This window comes from Rosa rugosa, chromosome 7 (assembly GCF_958449725.1).
Source record: "Rosa rugosa chromosome 7, drRosRugo1.1, whole genome shotgun sequence".
In the NCBI taxonomy this organism is placed as follows: Eukaryota; Viridiplantae; Streptophyta; class Magnoliopsida; order Rosales; family Rosaceae; genus Rosa; species Rosa rugosa.
In genome coordinates, this window is record NC_084826.1 from 41,184,938 (window position 1) to 41,205,507 (window position 20,570).

The window sequence follows — 20,570 nt, forward strand, 5'->3', positions numbered from 1 at the left end:
CTTGGGAAGGTTGTAACACCCCGTACCCGGAAATACTTTCCCTTAATTTATTTGCATTGCATTTAGATATTTCAATTCATTGTATCGTTAAATTAGTCTTCTTAATAGGAAATTATTTTTTTATGGAGTTTCAAAAATTATCTTCTTAGCATGGAAAAATAGAGCACGACAATACGAGAGTGTAGGCGCAAACGGTTCGTTAAACAGAGTTATAACGAGAAAGTTCTGAATATTTTCGTGTGAGGGATATTTTGGTCTTTTTGCCTCACCCTAGCTTAATTAGATCAGATCCTCTCCCTCCCCGACCCATTTTTCACGTGAGAACCAGATCAAGGAGAGAGAGAGAGTGAAGGAACGAGCTCTAGCCACCACCGTTCACATTTTCCGTTCCTGGCGCCGATTCCGGCCAAATCCGGCCAAAATTTTTACACCATCCTCTTCCTCTCCTCATGGGCTTTCTATCCATATAAGTTTCATAATTTAATTTCACTTGTGTGCAACGAATCGAAGGAGAGAAGGTTTGATAATTCTCGGCTAATTTCCCGATTTCCGGCCAAACCGTCGACTTTTTGGAGAAACCCCAAGGTATAAAGTCGTTCAAAATCTCATGGGCTTTCGTTTGAGTATAATATTGCATATATATTTGAAGATTTTGGAAGTTGGGATTCCGGCCACCATGAGCCACCGCGGCTCCGCCATCTCCGGCGGCCTTTCATGGCCATTTTGAGTGTTTTGAGCATTATTATGTTTCCTAGGATGTGTTATTACTAGCCCAAGTATAATTGTTGAATTTTGGATGAGAAATTAGAATTTGGTGTTTGGAATAAATTGGGAAAAATGGTTTTTGGAGGTGTTGGAATTGGAGAGAAGCTAGTGGAAGAGACTTAAGATGATTATTTGATGATAGGAAGACTTGGGTGACATTATGTCAAAGAGAGGATACGATTTGCTAGGATGCATTCACGTTTCTTTACTTAGTTTATCGGAATTGAGCTTAATTTATTCATAAATTCTTATTGACTAGGTAATTCGGTTGAGCAAACTTCCGAGGACATTCCCGAGATGGGACTCACCTAGTCACCCTTCATTGTGAGTTGGACTTTGTTTTAAAGAAATGCATGCAATTACTTCGATTCTTTGATATTTGATTTCCTTAATTATCTATTTAATATTCAAGAAATTTATTGTGATTCTTGTAAATTAATTGTTGTGGTCATTATGCAATTTTATAATTTATGGTTTGAAGTAAATTGTTTTTTTTTTTTTTTGGGAAAGAAAGAAACTTTTCAAATGGTCTATTAGATATGGGAAAAATTCACCAACGGTGTCTGGACACTTAGGGGACTTTCAGAATGATACCTGAACTTACAAAGTTATCAATGTGATACCTGGACTCATTTTTTCGTATCAACATCGTACCTATGACCAATTTCCGTAACGGCTCAGTGACGAAAATTGGCCGTAGGTATCACATTGATACGAAAAAATGAGTTCAGGTATCACATTGATAACTTTGTAAGTTCAGGTATCATTCTGAAAGTCCCTAAGTGTCCAGACACCGTTGGTGATTTTTTTCCAATTTTGCACGTGCGATGCACGTGAGTCACTTAATGAAGACAAAAGGACCGATTTACCCTCAAATTCTTTCTTTTTTTTCTTTATTCTTCTTTCTTTCTTTCTTTCTTTCTTTCTTCTTCTTCTTTTCTAGTTTCTTCTTCCCCTGATTTGAATCATCAAGATTCAAATCATCTTGCTCGTCCGATTCCCACCGCCGATCGCCGATCAAACACCGCCGTTGCGTCTCAATCCACCTTCATGCACCACAAATGTTTCTGGTTCCCCCAACTTCAAATCCTATAGCAAATTGAAATTGTGCATTGAGGCTTCACCGCTCACTCCGAGTTCATCCCCGCCGCCAATGACTTGACCACCACCACTCTCGTTCTCTTTTATACACCATTGATCAGAAACTCAGACCCCACCAGCCCTCCACTCTCAAATCACAGCTCCAATCCCACCCCTCCATCCTCTCCTTCGTTCCCGACATGCAACACCACCTCCACACCATCCTCACCTGCAACTTCATCGGTTTAGCCGACAACTTCGGCCTCTAGCCCAACTTCGATCAGAGGCAATTTTAGGCAGATAAAGATTAACAACTTCGGCCTCCACACCATCCTCACCTGCAGAAAATTCGAGCTGTTCTTATTCACCAGCTTCGCCACTCCGCTGCTACCCACCATTGTGCCTCGCCGATTAGTAGACAAAGAACTCGGAGCCTCCACCATCGAGAAATTGAGGCTCACGTTCTGCGTGTCCTGCGCGGCGGATATCGGCATCGTCGGAGAAAATGTTGTATGAACATAAATTTAGTTTGGGTTCCACGGTGGCAGCTAGTCGAGCTCGTTAATTGCGGCCTTGGCTTTCTTGATTAGCCAATCGACGACCTTGCTAGGCTGGTCGTATCCAAGCCGGTCCTGCATGTCGTAGAATTGAATGGTGGTGTGGGCGACGAGCCTGATGCTGCGGTCCCTGGGGCCTTTGGTGGTGCAAACCTTGCTGTGGCGGTCCTTCCGGCCGGTGGTCCTTAGAATGTGGCCTTGAGCCTCCACGATTTCGCTAGCGGTGGAGGAAGAAGCAGTCCTTATCCCCAAACCCAATCGAGAAGCAGCGGAGGACGACGTTGTTGTGCGGTGGTGGAGGTTGTTGTGGTCAAGTCATTGGCGACGGCGGCGGGGATGAACTCGGAGTGAGCGGTGAAGCCTCAATGCACAATTTCAATTTGCTATAGGATTTGAAGTTGGGGGAACCAGAAACATCTGTGGTGCATGAAGGTGGATTGAGACGCAGCGGCGGTGTTTGATCGGCGATCGGCGGTGGGAATCGGACGAGCAAGATGATTTGAATCTTGATGATTCAAATCAGGGGAAGAAGAAACCAGAAAAGAAGAAGAAGAAAGAAAGAAAGAAAGAAAGAAGAATAAAGAAAAAAAGAAAAGAAAAGAAAGAAAGAATTTGAGGGTAAATCGGTCCTTTTGTCTTCATTAAGTGACTCACGTGCATCGCACGTGCAAAATTGGAAAAAATTCACCAACGGTGTCTGGACACTTAGGGACTTTCAGAATGATACCTGAACTTACAAAGTTATCAATGTGATACCTGGACTCATTTTTTCGTATCAATGTGATACCTACGGCCAATTTCCGTCACGGAGCCGTTACGGAAATTGGTCATAGGTACGATGTTGATACGAAAAAATGAGTCCAGGTATCACATTGATAACTTTGTAAGTTCAGGTATCATTCTGAAAGTCCCCTAAGTGTCCAGACACCGTTGGTGAATTTTTCCCAAGTTTTAAATGTTGTTACATGTATGAAAGGAAAGAACCTTCTATTTTGACAAAGTAATTGGATTTCAACTTACCTTACGAGTACCCAACCCCAGCAAGATACAGCGATACTTTATCAGTTTTCAGGTTACGTGCACGTATACCCTCATGCTCTGCTTGTGTACCGGCGGACGCACAAGTGTATGACCAGCTCCCCCGCTCTGCCTGATGCGCACAGGTGTACGACCAGTTTTTCCCCCTCCCCCGCTCTGCTCATGTTGAGTTGGCTCGGCCTGAGTGTATGACCAGTTGTCTGCCACGCTCTCCCTATTTTGATATAGTTCATTATAGGTGTATGACTAGCTTTTGGGTACAAGTTTGGTAATACTTTTTAGTTTTGGAAGTTATGCAAGATGCCTTGGACTAAGTTACCTTTGCAAGCAAGTATCGAGTTTACTTCCCAGTTATTACTTTCAGTTTTCTTGAGACCTTACTAAAGCAAAGTGCGTGTTTTGTTACAAGTTTATCTTATAAATTGGTATTTGAAAGTATTCGTGACATATAATTTAAAGGTTTACTATAAGTGGTTAATTGCATGCCAAAGGTTTACGAACGAAAATTAATTTAAAGGAAAATAAGATTTTTGGAAAGTAGTTTTAAATATTCAATTATTTTTGTCCTCTCACTGAGCTTGTCTCACGTTTTCTATGATTTTCTTGGGGCTCTTTGGTTTTCTGTTTTGCCCAGGTTAGCGTTGCAGAGGTCGGATCAATATCCACGTCAAAGGCATGCATCCACTTGATCTTCTGACATCATTCGTATAGTTTACCTAGTAGTAGTTCTTATGTTAATTAGAGGAGCTTTGAGATGCCATAAGTATACTGAGGTCTATTGAAATTGCATGTAAATATTGGACGAGACACTTGTTTTATCTATTCATTGATGGTTAGTGAAAGTTGATTCTGTGAGAGACAAGAGGTCATATTTGGGAGTTATTGGAGATATATGATATTAGAAGTGTATTGTTGATTTATAGGTTTTTTTGGATAGTCCATTTTTTTAGGGGAGGTTATGTCGAATTTTCGAATAAACCTTTCTCTAGCTTGGTCTAAATGGATCCACCTCGGATTCCACCTTGGAATCCGGGAGCGGGTCTGACAAAGGTAACCGCCAAAATATGCGAACACAGAACCGAAGAGGTTAACGTGGAAAGAGAGAGAGAGGCAACGCCTTTGGCCATGTTGGTGGCGCCACCAACACTAAGCCATCTAAATGACGCTTTCAAAGCGCCTCAATGAATGGAGTCTAAGCAAAGAGATGTATGTTCTTGATGAGGAGTATTCGGCCATTGGGCACACATTTGTAGAGTTTGTGAAGACAGCGTGATGAGAAAAACAAATGGCAATCTCACCTTATGGCGCAAGGTTTCTCATAAAACGTCCTGGAATCGACTACGATGAGACATATTCTCTCGTAATGGATGTCACTGCACTCCACTACCCTGTCAGTTTGGTAGTTTCCAAATAACTGATCATGCAGCTTACGAATGTGGTCACTATGTATCTCTATGGGAATCTAGATACAGAATATACATAAAGGTTCATGGTGAATGATACGTCCAAAATAGACGCTCAACTTAACCCTGCAAGATATAGTCGTTAGCAATATAGAGTAAGCAAGGATCGTTCGATGCCAGAGATTGAGGGTAACCAATTAATCACAAAGAAAAATAAAAATAAACTAATCTAAACTAACAAAGAACACAAATCAAACAAACAAAGAAACTAACTAAAAGAAGAGTAAAACGCAGAAAAGGGAGAAGAAGAGAAGACGAAACGAAATAGAAAAAGAAAAGAAAAATAAATGTTTCGGGGGTTTTTAGGTTTTACGAAAATAAAAGGAAAACAAATAAAGCAATTTCGATTTTAAGTTGAGAAAAATAAGATGGAGAAAACGTTAGAGATTCAGAAATCCACCACCAATTATTTTCGAACAATGTTTAGTTAACCTAGTTTCAATTACTAAGGTGTGAACAAAAATCAACCAAGAAACAAGTTGGAGCAGATCATGTCCCTTATTAAACATGCAATCAATGTATAGAACGCTATCCTATCAACAACACATATAGTGTCAACATATTTGAAGCATTAAGATCTCATATAAACGATTGATTATAGAGTTGCAGTCTAGTGTCGAACGCCTACCTAGCATGCTCTTCTAGTTGTTTAAAACATCAGCTTTTGTTCAAAGCCTTGCATACTTGTGGATTAGAAAACAAGACGATGAGGTGAATTATTTTCTAAACCTAGCTCCAATTACATGCATAAATCCTATGTTAGCCACCATAAAACAAACACATGCAAAAGTTTTCAATCAAGCAGAAATAAACAACCAATTCACACCAAAGATCAAGAAACTAAATTTAAACAAACATATGTTCTACATAATTGGGGCTTCAAACCTCGCCCCTAACAAAAAGTAACTAGCCACACATCGTCTTAAATTCAACAAATAAAAGCATGAGTATTAGATTACAAGATGATAAAAACCGTAAAAGGAAGAGTATGAGAGCCACAAATTCACTTTTAGGCAGCCTTAGATGCAAGCACTCCTTCAAGATAAGTCACGGCAGGAGCTTGATGGAAGGTGGAAGATGGATTGCACGGTTTTTCTTCTTGAAGACTTGGGAATTTTAAGACTTTGTGTACTAGGGTTTTGGAGCAGAAGATGGCGCTGTAGGATGATGATTTTCAACGTGTTCAGAGCTTCTCTATATGTTGAATACACAGCCCAAGTTTCCTTTTCCAATTCTGCTTTGAAAGCCTCCCCTAGTTGCTTGAGGATTACTCTAATTGGTGCACAATTAAATGATTTTCAAGCCTTAATAATCTTCTAAAAATCTTGAGGAATCATTATAGGACTCTCCTTCATATTTGAAGCAGCAATAACCTTCCAAAAATGCACCCAAAATTCGTCCATAGAAGATTTCTGCCAAACTGTCCTGTTTTGACTAGGATTCGATTTCTGACTCTGAAGCTTCCTTCTTGGATAAGAAACGACTTCGTCTTGACAAGTTTCTGGATGGTTCTTGACTGCCACATGTTCTATGACATCATATATTCTAGATTGATCAACAACCTTCTGGAAAAACTCCATGTAAATCGCCAGAAAAGATCTCCCAAAAAGCTTCGTGAAAAGCTGACAGTTTCTGCCTTATCGGGAAGCCGACTTTGCGCTTGGTTTCCTACTGCCTCGTTGATGCTTCTGACCAGTTATTTGGTTCTAGTTAAATTATAACATCATGACTTCAAGGTTCTCTGGTCCTTTCTGAAAATTTGCAGCTGGAAGAATGCAAGAATCTCTCCTCAAAACCGTTCCCAGAAAGCTGATTCTGAAACTGCAGTTTTCTGCTTTGCAGCAACTGTTTTGCACAACGATTTCCGTGGACTTCCCTTGTAATTTCTGGCTAAAAGGTTGATCAAAATTAGTCCTCTGCATCAGTAATTCATGATCCATGGCTTCGTTGCTCCCTTTAAGCTCTTATTTCTCTTGAATCACTCCACGAACTACCTAAAAAGAAAACAAAGTTAAAACTGACTTTTTAAAGGAAATAACTAAGAAAAGTGTAAAGGATTCCACATTATATTTGTAGCATTTATGCTCCTATCAGTGAACTTCATTTACCCAAGTCAAGTGGCTCTGGACCACGGAGCGCGTTTACAATAAGATTGAAATGCTCACTAAAGTGACTACTTGATTGGGAAGGGATATGCCCGTGCGTTTCCATAACAAGTTTCAGATTCTATCGCGGTTCATGTTGGACATGATCTTCATTGGAAACCCTTAAAGAGTTAAGGGAAATCGCTGAACACTTGAAATCCGAGTTTGAGATGAAGGATTTTGGGAGAACAGGATTATGTCTTTGTTTGGAACTTGAGCATCGTGTTGATAGATGCTTAGACATTTTGACAAGGTCAAGCCTTCAAGCACCTCCATGATCGTCCGTAGTCTTGATCCTAAAAAGGATCCTCTTCGTCCGAAGGATGATAATGAAGATGTGCTAGAGGCAGAAGTGCCTTACTTAAGTACAATAGGCGCATTATTGTACTTAGCTCAATGCCCAAGACCGGACATCTCATTTGTAGTGAACTTGTTAGCTAGTTATAGCTCTGCGCCAATGCGACGCCATTGGATTGGTGTAAAAGATATCTTTCGGTACTTGAGATGTACGATTGATATGAGCTTGTTTTATCCCTACAGAGAGATGATGGATTCGAACCTATCACACACCAGGAACGCTGCCAATATTGGCCTGCGTCCTCTATCCCATCCCAAAACGACATGTGTTTTGGAAGGTCTTGCTGATGTTGGGTATCTCTCTGATCCACACAAAGGTCATTCCCAAACTGCTTAAGAGTTCACCATGGGTAAGACCGTAATATCTTGGAGGTGTATAGAATAGATCCTAGTCGCTATATCTTCGAACAATGTAAAGATTATTGATCTTCACGAAGTGGTTCTTGAATGTATATGGATTGGATCCATAGTTACGCATGTTCGAACAATTGTGGTTTGAAGTCTACCACAGATGAGCCTACGAGCGTATAGGATAATGCTGCTTGTTTTGAACAAATAAAGCAAGGCTACATCAAAAGCGACAACACCAAGCATAATCAGCAACAACAGACTCTCCTCAAGATCAAAGTGAACTAGGTTCAATCTGAGGACAGTGTGGCAGACTTGCTCACTAAGTCATTGCCTAAATTCCACTTTCGAGAAACATGTTAGAAGCATCGTTTGAGGAAGTTATCAGAACTCCCATGACTGTTGTCATCAAGGGGAGATGCAGTGACAGGACCCGCCCCGGATTTCACTCTGAAATCCGAAGTAGGCCCTGCGGGGCCCACCTTAGAAGAAATTCTACCTAAAATTTGGCGGAACTTCCCCTAAAAGTGGACTACCCAAAACCTGTAGAAAAACATATACACTTATTCTCCTGGAGCCATCCTGCTCCCCATAACACAACATTCCCCAAATCACATAACACAAAACGCAACTTGAATAACATTAATCCCACAGGTAATCAGAGCAATTCTAATATAAAGGTAAACAAGGAAAACCTAATTCAAAGGCAAACGCGGAAGCCATGCTGTTGACTATGCCTCAACTCCATGTATGCCTGACCTCAACTAATTTCGCCTGCAAACTGGGCATTTGAAACCGAAGGGCCCAGGCGAAAGTAATTGAAAAACACGTTAGTGTGAGTGGACAAAAATAAATAATCAAAATAAAATAATATAAATGAATCAAAGCTTTATTACTTTCCCACGTAGTTAAATTTATAAAATCTCGATGCATGCAATGTTTAGAAAAACATAATTCTTTAGACTTAAAATCTCATGAAAACATTCCAGCCCCACTGGTTAAAAGAAATCGGACTAGCCCCACTAGCCAAAAATAATAGGATATGGGGAAGAAGAGATCACCATACAACGAAGGAGCCTCCCAGGCTCTGGTCGGAGCATCCCATGCTCTATCCTCGACTTCGACCCACAAACACAAAGTAAGTGAGGAGGAGCCTCGACTGCCACTCACGTGAGGAGGAGAACTAAACGAACCACTTATATCAACCCAAGTATGGTGAAGAAAATAATCGAAAACCAGTAAATCCATAAAGCTTCCCCAATATCTCACGAGACAAAAAATAAGTATATTCTAGTGACGTGACCCCGCATGCCAAAATATTCTCAAATCCGTAACCAAACCCGGAAATTAGTACGAGCACAAATTCCTTCAGATAATCCCATTTCCAAAAATATTCCAGAATATCTCAAAATTGGCTACTAAATATAATATGTAATCCAGAAATCATCTCGGTAAAATAAATCGTTGAAAAAATCACGTAAATCATATTTCCAAAATAATAATCATATATTCCAAAACCAATTCCGAATCCCTCTTGAAATCTCAAGAATTGATAATCAATTATAATAAAAATTTCCAGAAATTACCACCAAATAATAATAAGGTAAATATCACATAAATCAAAATTCTCAAATCGAGCATAATGAATCTTAATTCAAAAGTTCAAACCAATAAATCAATTAATAATCCAAACCAAATTAAAATGCTCGATAATTAAATTGATAAATCAATAAAATCAAAATTTGCCGAAATTAATTTGCATGCATCAATTAAAATCAAAAGTCCACTCACAGTACTATTGGGCGACCACGCAAACGAGTTCCTTCATCTAGCCGTAGCTCGCGACATCGTCCTCAAATTCTTCCTCCACGCTACGAATCGCTGCAAGATATTTGAGGAGTATCATCTACGTCTTCATGCGCTTCCAGAGAATCAAGAAACTTGGTCGGAGGTGGCCGGAATCCGGAGAAACCGGCGTTGACCCAAACTGCCGTCAAATTCTTCTCGGCGTCGAAACTGCATTTTCCGGTCGATTCACGGTGAACCACCACCACTAGCGAGTCCAGGAGGAGGAGACGAAGCTAGGGGTGGTCGCGGCTCATCCTCAGGTGGCCGGAAACGGAAGATATGCCAGAAAAACCAAAAAAAGAGAAACCGGAGGGAGAGAGAAAGGGAGAGTTACCGAGTGGGTAGTTTCCAAAAAATGGAAACTACCACAGTAACTTTCTATATATATAGAAAGTTACCGTGAACAGTAACTTCTACCTTTTTTTGCCATAACTTTCGCATACGAACTCCAATTTTTACGTACCACATATGCACGCTCTCAGTTTAACGTCCTCTACTCCTTTCATGAACAAAATTTTCTCAAATTTTAACCCGAACTAAAAGTCAACTTTTAGAGCCACTAAAATTACCGAAACGACAGTAAAAGTGAAAGTAATTACCGTTTACCGTCCAAATAATTAGTAAACTGGTATTTTAAGATACGGGACGTAACATGCAGACATCAGGGGGAGATGTCTACATGTATGGTCTCGAAACGTGAAGGGTGTGTTGTGCTCTTTTTCCGCTTCGACCGAAGTTATTTTTGTCCCACAGGGTTTTTGTTACTCGTCAAGGTTTTTAATGAGGCAACGAGAGGAGCACCACGTTTGGGCGACACAGGGGGGAGTGTTCAAGTAAATCTAGAATATGTGTCTGGCCCAAACTCAGGGTTATTTGATCTAGTTGTAATAGGGTTTGAATTAGAGATATTCTCAGAGATATTCATAAATATCCAATTAATTGTACGATTATCTTTCCTTGTACAATTCTGATTCTATGTCTTGTAATCCTCTATATAAATAGACCCCTATTATCAATGAAAGCACAACTCAATTCTCTCCCAATTTCAGTTTTCCTTAAACAAAATAAAAATAAAAAAACATAAAACATAGAACATGTTTAAGAGAATCTGTATTGATCAGGAGAATGAATGTGTATTCCATTGATAATAAGAACATCTTTATAGAGGACTACAAGATACAGAATCTAAATTCTACAAGGAAACATAATCTTATAGTGATTGAAATATCTTATAGATATCTATCCTATTACAACTGAAACAAGTTACTAGGTTTTGGGCCAGACACATATTCTATGTATCCTTAAACACTCCCCCTTGTGTCTCCAAACGTCGGAACTCCTCCCGTTGCCTCGTCAAAAACTTTGCGGAGTAACAAAAACCAGTGGGACAAAATAACCTCGGTTGAAGGAGAAGAAGAGTACAACACCTCTTCACGTTTCAAGATCAAACATACAGACATCTCCCCCTGATGACTATGATCACAAGAGTCGGATAACTTCCGAAGGCCAATACTCTTTACATGTTTCTCGAAAGTGGATCTGGCCAATCACTTAATGAATAAGTTTGCCACATTGTCCTCACATCAAACATGGTTTTGCTGGTCAAGTAGCAAAACCTTCCAAAACATCATTCATGTTGTGGGACGCTAACTGGTGGCGTCGGCAACCGCGGCATAGGCAATAGCGCTCTCGATGATCTATAGGGATAGAAAAGGGCCATATCTATCGTACTCTTCAAGTATCGAAAGATAGTTTTTACACTAGTCCAGTGGCGTTATGTTGGCTCAGAACTATATCTAGTTAACAAGTTCATAGCAAATGAGATGTCCAGTCTTGTGCATTGTGTTAAGTACAGTAATGCGCCTATTGCACTTAGGTGGGGAATGAAAGCTACCACGAAAACAATATGAATTTTTTAGTGTAATTGCTCTCAAGAAATTTGATTCCAAGAGATTTTGGATTAGATCAAAACATTGATGCAAATGGTCAATCGTAAAAGTCTCAACAAACAGAAGTTTTGAGTGTTTGTACGTAAATCCGGAAGGGGGTAGTTGAGCGGAAGGAAGTTGTGACTTAGCTTGTGCTTGATCTTTTCCAATAAACCTGCAGCAAAGGAAATCGTGAGGAGGAAGTTCGGAAGGTTGTGGACTTCCTTCCTCCTTCGCTCAAGTTAGACATTGATGTGGGGGGAGAGGAAGGAAGCAAAAGCTATATTATAAATTGATGAGAGAGTTAGAGTGGGAAAAATAGAACGAATACCTCGAGCGTGAGGTGAGACTTTCTTTATATAAGCGGTGGCGTGTGCTGGGACCCATGCCAGCTGTCGTTGAGCGAGGTCCGTGCTTGCGCTGGGTTGTTGATCGCACGAAGGCAGCTGTACGCTGGTTCCGTGGACCCACCAACAAGTCCCTAAAGTCCCCAAGTGAGAGGGCTTTTCTCAATTAGGGAGTTTCCCCTGTTTTATTGTGCCCGCGCATGTTAAGTGCATGCTGTGTGAGTGCGGTGTATATTGGCCAGGCACGCGCTTCATCCGTTCTAATGGGCCTCTCATTAGACCTGCAGAGGAGTCCCCCACTCCCCGTTTGTGAAAAGTCCTCGTCATGAACAATTGTTTGATGAGGGGGATGTTGCGAGGAAGCAGTGGGCGTCAGGTAGCGACCCTGACATGGTTGCCCAAGCGTTGGGGATTGACACACCGGATCAATGGTGGCATTGTGCTAGTCAACCTAGCCCTTGCATTAGCGGGCAACAATTGCTTAGCAGAAGGCCTAGGCCGTTTAGTGCATTGAGGATCATTGATGATTGTGGCTGGAGTTTTTGACACGTGGCGTGATTCTATTTTCCAAACGTGGGCGGTGTAAGGCGTGGAGAAGCAAAGGGTTTTGCGTTGGTAGTCGTGTTGTGTAACCGTCCTGTTGAGGGACACTTGTAATGATCTCGGGTATCCTCCTGTGGTGGATGGCCCTAATTTCATCATCAACTTCCATAAAAGCTCGACTGTTGGCTTGGAGAAACACTTTTACTATTTTTGTTTCGACGCATACCAGTATCAGAGCTTGAATCGTCTAGTTCTTAGTCTCTACCGCTCTTTTGCCCACTTGCTTAATATGTATTGAAATAGACTGTTGTTGCCTCTTGTGCATCTGTTCTTGATCTGTGTTTGTATGAGACTTTCGCAATTGTTCCCAACTGGGTTCTTTGAAATTTGATTTGAATATGCCTATTTGGGGAGGGATATGTGGTTGATAGAGTGGATGAAAATTGTAGGGTTAAAGTCTTTTTAGTCCCTGTACTATGCCTCTCTCATCGTTTCAGTCCCTGACATTCCAATTTAATCTGAAAAGTCCTTGAGGTCTCAATTTCCGTGTAATAGGTCATTTCCGCGGGAAATTAGGAATTGGTCTTGGGTGAAATGTCCAATATACCCCTCAGTTATTTCTTTTTTCTTTTTTTTCCTTTTTAATTTCATTTTTCCTTTTTTTATTTTTATTTTTTTCCTTTTTCCATTTAATTTCTTTTTTTTTCTTTTTTCTTTTTCCTTTTTAATTTATTTTTTTTCATTTTTTTCTTTTTCCTTTTTAATTTCTTTTTCCCTTTTTTTTCATTTTTCCTTTTTAATTTCTTTTTTTTCCTTTTTTCTTTTTTCTTTTTCATTTCTTTTTTTCCTTTTTTATTTTTCCTTTTTAATTTATTTTTTGCTATTTCTTCTTTTTTCTTGTTCCTTTTTAATTTTTTTTCCTTTTTAAGTTCTTTTTTCTTTTTCGTTTTGCCTACTTTCTACTTTCCTTGTATGATTAGGTGATGCATACTAGGGATGGTTCTTGATATTATGATTTTCTAGGTTTCGAATTGGTTGTTTTCTGCGTAGATCTTCCTGATGTTCTTGAGTGTAATTTGAAAAGTTTCGTAATGTAGGGAGGAGAGATAGGTTTTAGATCTAACTCGCTATGTACTAACTGTAACGACCCGAACCTGAATTCATCGGTTTACTAGTCATTTGGACGATAAACGATCTTTACTTTCACTTTTACTATCATTTCAGTACTTGCAGTGGCCCTAAAAGTTGACTTTTTGATCGGGTCAAAATTTGAGAAAATGTTCTTCATGAAAGTTGTAGAGGACGTTAAACCGAGCGCGTGCTTATATGGTACATAAAAATTGGAGTTCGTACGAAAGTTATGAGCGAAATATGAAAGTTACTGTTCATAGTAAGTTTCTATAAAAGGTGGAAACTACTGTGGTAAGTTTCCATTTTCGGAAACTTACTGAGTTTTCTCTCTCCTCTCCCCCGATCCTTTCCTCCTCTTCGGCCCGATTTTTCCTCCACCGATTTCTTCCTCCTCCGGCCACCCCACGAAGGAATCTGGGCACCGGCAAGCTCGCCTCCTCCTCCTTGTCACACCTGCGGTGGTGTTTTTTGATGACTCGGCCGAAGGAGCTCGGATTTGAATCGTGAAGCTCATTGTAGCAATTTGGAAGTTCCGTCGATTTCGACCGTCTCCGGCCACCAAACCGGCGTCGAAGGTGCGGTTTTCGCCAAGGATCATTTTCCCCTAGCCTTGAGCCACGATTTGCAGTGTAGAGGGAGAATCAATCAAAACCCGATCCTAAGGTTCTTGGATTTTCTGGGTTTTCTTCACCGGCCAATTTTGAACACTTAAAGGTAAAATTGGAATGTGTTGTAGTTGAGAAACTTGTTGGGTCTGTTGTGATGTTGTTGCTGCCAAAATTTGGTGGCCATCGGAGGTGGTGGCCGCCAGCGCGTGGGCCCCACGCGACGCCACTGTAGGTGGCGCGTGGAGGCACGTAGGGCAGTTTTCTGACTTCAATTTTTAGCCTATTAAATCCTATAATTGATGTAGAGCTCGTAAATGTGAATTTGGTTGGAATTGAAGAAAAGTTGTGTTGATTATGAAATTTCCGGAATTTAGAATTCCATTACCGATTTACGAGAATCCGACCTTCGGATATCTCTCGGTTCTGCCTTGGAACCTTTAAATTAATGAATTGGTATTAGTGGTATAATTTGGGTTAAATCCGAGAAGAAGTGAAGATGTGATTATGAGGATTTGATTTTAGGAATCGTATTTAATTGCCGAATCGTTATTCACGAATTATAATTGTATACAGGGCGATGTACGGAGCTATTGCTCGATGAAGGAACTCGTATGCGTGATCGCCTAAATAGTACTGTGACTGGACATTTATTTTAAATTAAATGTGCATGCAGTATATTATTATTTTTCCGATTGAGGTTTAATTTATTATTTGAATTATTGAGTATTATGATTTTATGAGCTTGATTTCTTGAGATTTATTATGCTCTATGAGTTACAGAATTTTTAGTGGATTTCCTTCCCGAGGGCTTTCAATAGATTTTTCAAGCTATTTATTTATGAGTTATTGAGTTGGGAAACGATTTTCGGGAAGTGATTGATTAATAAAATATTATGAGAATTATTGATTTCGAATATCAGTTTATATGATGATATACGAGTACGAAGGATTTAGCAAATATTTGAGCATGGTTGAATTGTCGAGATTTATTGAGTTTTGAGCTCCGCACTTATCAGCCTTGAAGTTAGATTGAGATTTTTTTTTTCCGAACGCATTTATTGATTTACAGAGTATTTGATTTATGCTTTCGAGGATTTATTGAGATATTGAGGTTTGAGTTAGCGAGATAATCGTGAGTTATGCTTTCGGTGAATTATTAATGATTTATTGAAGTAATATCGAGTTTCTTTCCGAAAGCAAGTAATTGAAAGAGGTTGTTTCCAGTTTATTGAGGGGGCTATCTTCGGCGCATGCGCATATTACCTAGTTGGCAGTCCCTTCTAGGTAATAGTCTGGTTGGCAGTCCCTTCCAGACTACATCCCGGTTGGCAGTCCCTTCCGATGCGTCACCTGGTTGGCAGTCCCTTCCAGATGACATGAGGTAGTTAGTTGGCAGTCCCTTCTAACTACCTATGGTTAGTTGGCAGTCCCTTCTAACTACCTATGGTTAATTGGCAGTCCCTTCTATCCACCGTCTCCTAATCCGGTTGGCAGTCCCTTCCGATGCGTCATCTGGGTGGCAGTCCCCCCCTGATGGCATGAGATGACTAGACAGCAGTCCTTTCTAGTCATCAAACGAAACTCTTGAAAATGATGTTTTAAAAAGGATTGAGGATGAGATTTTAAGAGATTGCAAGATGCTTTATTTTTTTTACGTGATTAAGATTGCAGTAAAGATGATGATTAAAAGTATTTCCAAGATTGTTACTGCATGCAAGGTTTTAGAGAATAACTTGGGAAAGCATTAAGTTTTACTTATTCATTCGAAATTACTTATTTTTCGTCAACTCACTCTAACGATTTTTTTAAATGTTTTCTCCTAGGCCCTTCGGTTTAAAATGCCCAGTTTGCAGGCCAGTTTAGCTTGAGGTCGAGCGCACATGGAGTTGAGGCATAGCTGTTATAGTTTCTGCATATTAAAAGTATCGGCCCTTTATCTTGTATTCTATTCTCTTGTACGCCTGTACATTAGATTGCTCTGATAACCTATGAGATTAATATTCTTAAGAATCTGAATTGTTTGTGAAATGGGAGAAGTTGCGTTATATGGAGCAGGGTGGCTCTAGAAGAATAAGGGTGGATTATTTTAGAAGTGTAAATGTCTTTCTACAGGTTTTTGGGTAGTCCACTTTTAGAGGGAGTTCCGCAAATTTTTGGTAGAATTTCATCTGAGGTGGGCCTCGCAGGGCCACTTTGGATTTTCAAGGTGAAATCCGGGGCGGGTCCTGTCAGTTGGTATCAGAGCACTAGGTTGTAAGATTCTGTAGACTTGTTTCGATCTAGTTACCTTATGTGCTTGATGTTACTCAGTACCTCCCGAGTGATGGTTGATAGGAGCATTTTAATGCGACGTTTTACTTGCTTTTCCCTACATTTCTTGCGTTATTTCCTTATTAAAACTCTGTTTAGGAAAGTTTCCACTCTTCGAAGGGGAAAGTTCCTATTTGTAGAAAGTTTCTATTTTTGTAGTTTCTATTTATCATTTTTAGTAAGTTTCCATTTTCGGTAGTTTCTATTTTTTATTTTTAGAAAGTTTCCCATTTTCAGTTTAGGAAAGTTGCCATTTTTCATTTTAGGAAAGTTTCTATTTTTCTTACTAGTTTCTATTTTCAGGACCTCCGAGCTAAAAAGTGGAAATGAACTCACAAATGGAAAGAGGAGCTTGCGAACACCAAGGGGAGCAAAAATGAGATGCAAAGGACCACACAATTGAGCAGAAATGAAGAAATGAAGCTTTCCTGGTCCAACCAGGAAATCCTGTTCGAAAGAGGAAACTGTGTGAAGCAAAACTCTGAAGCCCATTGAGATGTGTGATCGAAATTATGATGGACATGACGTTGGAGACATCAAGGCTTGAAGAGGACGCAAGAAGGCCCAAGAATTATCAAGCAAGATGGACTTTCGGCAAAAGTGGATAAAGCCCATGTAAACTAGGGTTTTGTGACGTCAAGAGAAAAATGTGGAGACTTAAGAGTTTTGCCGTCCAAAGCAAGAGGAAATCAAGGAAGAGTTTTTAAAAAGGAAAATATATTTTCCTTGGGGATTAAATTTTCCGTGTAATACTTAAGGAGAAAAACAAGGTGACAACATGGGAATTAAAGATGATTGATTGAGGATTTCAAGGAGAGATTTTCTTGGGAGACTTTTATGGGAAGGAAATATTGTTGGAGAAATAATTTGGTGTGATTGCCAACGTGAAAATCAGAAATAATCAAGGAGATGACGCCAAGAGAGATTCAAGGGAGAAATAAAAGGAAAGAGAAAAAGGTGGAGACCAAGAAAAGCTGAAAACGTGTCTAGGTGCATCCCTAAATTCCCTAAAGGAATATTTGCCGAAATTCATGAAGAAAATCAGAATAATTCCAAGGAAATTCGGCAATTAAATATTAGGGAGGTATTTTAGAGAATTTTGATTGGTTGGAACACATCACACGGATTTCTTGGCATTCTATGATTGGTTGGACTACATCACAAAGCTTACTTGGCGAATTCTCATTGGTGGAAGCTATGTGGAAATTTCTGATTGCTTTGTGAACCCTAGCCGTGCTCCTATATATACCCACCTCTTTGACGTTGAAAAGAGTTCCACATCCCTTAGAAAAATTCAGAAAAATTATATTGTTGCCGTGAGCTTCTCTCATTTTCTCTCCATCCTCTAAAGCAAGCCACGGAGTTCAAGCAAGGCCGAAGGGAGAAGAAGGAGCCGTGACTATTCCTCCACCATCCACCATTGAAGACTTGCTTTCAAGCTTCAAGGATCACAACGAAAATCATCCATCCTCATCTTCCATCCACGGTGTAATTCGACCTCTACTTTGTAACCTTTGTTTGAATTTCGTTGGTTTGCTTTAGTTGACATTCATGATTGAACAAAGTTATTATTTCTGGAATTTTTATGATTAAATGAGAATTTTCAGATTCTATTATTGTAATTCGAGAGTTGCTTATGTGGGTTTGTTTAATTAAATTTGCGTTATAGATAACTTTTGTATTTTAATCTTATGTGGTTCGAAACACTTAGGGTTTTGATATGAATGGTGCTAGGTTTAAGAACATGAAATCGACTTTTCGTTTTGTGTAAACTTGAATCAAAGTAGTAAAGGTTTTGGACAAAGATCGAATTTAATTAACGAGGATTGCAATTAGGTGGACTTTTCCATACTAAGTTGTACACTTGAGTTGATAGCCTTTCTCTATGTGTAATGCGTTGAACATGACATGATTGACTAGCTTTCTAGGGTTTGATTGCATGTTTGATAGGATTAATCTAGGTGCTTTCGCTTAGATTAATTAGCATTGAAAAGTAAAAAATGGGAATTCGTTTGCTTTCGAATGGTTCACATGATCAACTCCTTTCTCATGACTTAGATGAACAATATTAGGCTTTGAATCAATTTTAATCATAATTTCGGTTTTTGATCTTTGTTCTCTCATTCCATCTTTATGTTTATGTTTTTGCATTTTAATTGTTTTGTTAACTTAGTTTTATTTTCGAAAAACCAAAATCAAAAATCCCCTTTTTCGTGTACAATGTTTATATTTGTGAATATCTTTGTGAATACTATACTTTGTTTTAATTTTAATTGTTTAATTGTTTGACAATGACAGGTGTACCCTCAATCCCCGGAATAGAACGATCCTTATTTGCTTATACTACTAATGATATTTCAGGGTTAAATTATGCGCTTGCAAAAAGCTCATCAATGGTGCCAATGACAGATCCATAGATACTACTGAGCTATTGGCGGAGTTATCAAGAGTTAATGAAACCTTTGCTGAAGTTACTTCATCTGCTGGTGCAGGTAGTGCACCTCAGAGGCCTCAGCGGAAGCCACAGAACTCAGGTGGCACTAGTCAAAGAGAGTCATCTAAAGTAGGGAGTAGTCCCTCAGAGACGCTTACCTTCGGAGACCAACTAGGGGAGAAAGTATTCGCCGGAAGCAGATGGTGGGCAAGAAGCCTGAGTTCAAGTTATCCCAGAAGCGTGCAAGAATTACTGAGTCCAAGGGTCATTCGAATCGTCCGGAGGAAGAAGCAGACATGGAAGATCTTGAAGAGGGTGACGTCTATGCTGGCATCGAGGCCATAGATTACCTTGAAGATGGTATAGAGATAAATCTGCCGGAGAGATTGATGACTGCGGAAGAGATTAAGGGAATGGGAGAACAATACTGCATTCCAGACACTATCAAGTTGCGGCCGTTGAGAAAGGGTGAGTCCACGCATGATCCTCCCAAGCGTCACATAGCCATTCATCATGCGCAAATGAAGATGGGATTGTATCTTCCATTGGATCCCTTTATGTAGCGCATTCTTTCTGGGTTGAAAATTGCTGTTGGGCAGGTTTCATCCATCATACTATGAGCATCACAAGCTTTCCATGTAGTATGGCGAGTTTGCAGGTTAGGATTTCCCACTAGAGTGGAAGTGATGCACTATTACGCTCTGCAATATTCTCGAAAGCAGAAGTGTTCCAGGACCTTTGGCCCCCCCAGAGGGACGTCATGAAGGACCATAGGCTCTTTGTAGACTGTTAATGCTCAGAATACCACCATAAGATGTCGGCTTCCGGTAATGTGGACGGGGGTCCAATCTTCCGATATGTTGTGCGTTCACAAAGTCCCGCTATTTGTCAAGAGAAATACAAAGGCGTCAAGAGGGGAGACCGAGGTTGACGATCTTTGCTCCTCCGATGCTAAAGTTAGACGATGTATTTATATTGACAAAGTAGCGGTAGGTAGCTATTAAATGCGTGTTCAATGAAGAGAGAGAAATTGACCTTTTATATGTGGAATAGTGAGTTACCTCAGTCTTGTTTTCGATGTGGGACTAATGACAGGACCCGCCCTGGATTTCACCCTGAAATCCGAGCTGGCCCTGCGGGGCCCACCTTAGAAGAAATTCTACCAAAAAATTTGGCGGAACTTCCCCTAAAAATGGACTACCCAAAACCTATACAACACATATTTACAACAATCTCCATAACACAACACAAAACTCAACTTAAAAGCATTAATCCCATAGGTTATCAAATCTAATACAAAAAGTAAACAAGGAAAACGGAAATAAAAAGAATACGCGAAAGCTATGCTATTGACTATGCCTCAACTCCATGTACGCCCGATCCCAACTAATCTAGCCTGCAACTTGGGTATTTGAAATGGAAGGGCCCAGGGGAAAGTAATTGAAAAACACGTTAGTGTGAGTGGACAAAAATAAATAATTGTAACAAAAGAAATAAGGAAAGAATTTATACTTTCCCACAATTTATCTTTTGAAATAGAATTCTCGATGCATGCAAGATATACAAAACTTATTTCTTAACTTCGAAAAAAATAGAAGAAAGAAGATAATCCAGCCCCGCTGGTTAAAAGAGCAAATAAAATGGGGAAGATGAATATCATCATACTACA

General features: G+C 39.8%; 1 long non-coding RNA gene across 1 annotated transcript; it reads left to right on the forward strand.

Annotated features, from left to right (window-relative positions):
• The first annotated feature begins 309 nt into the window (after positions 1-309).
• On the forward strand, positions 310-4,358 carry LOC133723327 (uncharacterized). The gene is made up of 3 exons (XR_009852935.1): positions 310-585; positions 1,025-1,089; positions 4,075-4,358. It is a non-coding gene; the product is annotated as an uncharacterized LOC133723327 (long non-coding RNA).
• The last annotated feature ends 16,212 nt before the right edge of the window (positions 4,359-20,570 follow it).